At 36.9% G+C, this 955-nt stretch overlaps 1 non-coding gene across 1 annotated transcript; it reads right to left on the bottom strand.

The window, feature by feature from the left end:
- Positions 1-414: 414 nt before the first annotated feature.
- On the bottom strand, positions 415-521 carry LOC138434805 (U6 spliceosomal RNA). Its single transcript, XR_011254885.1, has one exon. It is a non-coding gene; the product is annotated as a U6 spliceosomal RNA (small nuclear RNA).
- Between the last annotated feature and the right edge of the window lie 434 nt (positions 522-955).

Below are 955 nucleotides of genomic sequence, written 5' to 3'. Positions count from 1 at the left end.
GAACCAGTCCTTCCTAGGTCTCCCTAACTTCATTTTTCTCTTGGAACTATCTCCAGAAATCTTGTTTATACTTCATTTTCCAGATTAAGACTATAAGCTATTTCCTAGCACAGTGCTGTTGAAACTCTGAGATCCTGTGGATCAATAAAAGAGGTTTGAAAAAAAAAAGTCTTAGGAAACAGTATGAGAAAAAAAAGAATAGGAACCAGTGTGGAGTTCTATACACTATATTTTACCAAATAAGGATATTAATTTATTGACTTATTTTCTTTTGCTCACTATTATATCTTCAACATCTAGCGTATATTTTTTATTTTTCCAAACCTTAAACTTTTTATTTTGCATTGGGGTATAACTGATTAACAATGTTGTGCTAGTTTCAGAGGAATAGCGAAGGGACTCAGCCATACATATAAAAATATGGAATACTTCATGAATTTGCATGTCATCCTTGCATAGGGGCCATGCTAATCTTCTCTGTAGTGTTCCGATTTTAGTATATGTGCTGCCAAAGTGAGCAAGGGTTATTTTTTAAATGGCTAATTTTTACTGGCATCATTTGAGAAGAAAGGGCATTTTCACATCAAGAAAGCAGGAGGAAAACAATCTAAGAATAAATAAATCTACACTGAATAAGTTTAGCTTTATGAAAAGCTTATTACATTATCATTAGCTTTCTCATTTCTTGGGGGACTGGTGAAACTTTCAGCTTTCACCTCTAGACTCTGAGTTAAAAACTTCAAGGATCTTTTCCTGCTGGCTCTTTCTGGGTTCTGGTTCTTTTCTGCCCTTGATGACATCCCCGACAGGGGCCCTTGTGGATTCCTAGTGTCCTTAGGCCACCTGGCCCAGCTGTAGGTCTTTTCTTCCTTTAGCTTTGTTCTCATGTTGCTCTTCTCAGAACTTCATACAGCGAGTCATAAAACACACCTGCACGTCAAAAGCCAACCATCCA

This window comes from Ovis canadensis, chromosome 2 (genome assembly GCF_042477335.2).
Source record: "Ovis canadensis isolate MfBH-ARS-UI-01 breed Bighorn chromosome 2, ARS-UI_OviCan_v2, whole genome shotgun sequence".
Taxonomy (NCBI): Eukaryota; Metazoa; Chordata; class Mammalia; order Artiodactyla; family Bovidae; genus Ovis; species Ovis canadensis.
This window is presented reverse-complemented; position numbering and strand designations above follow the sequence as displayed.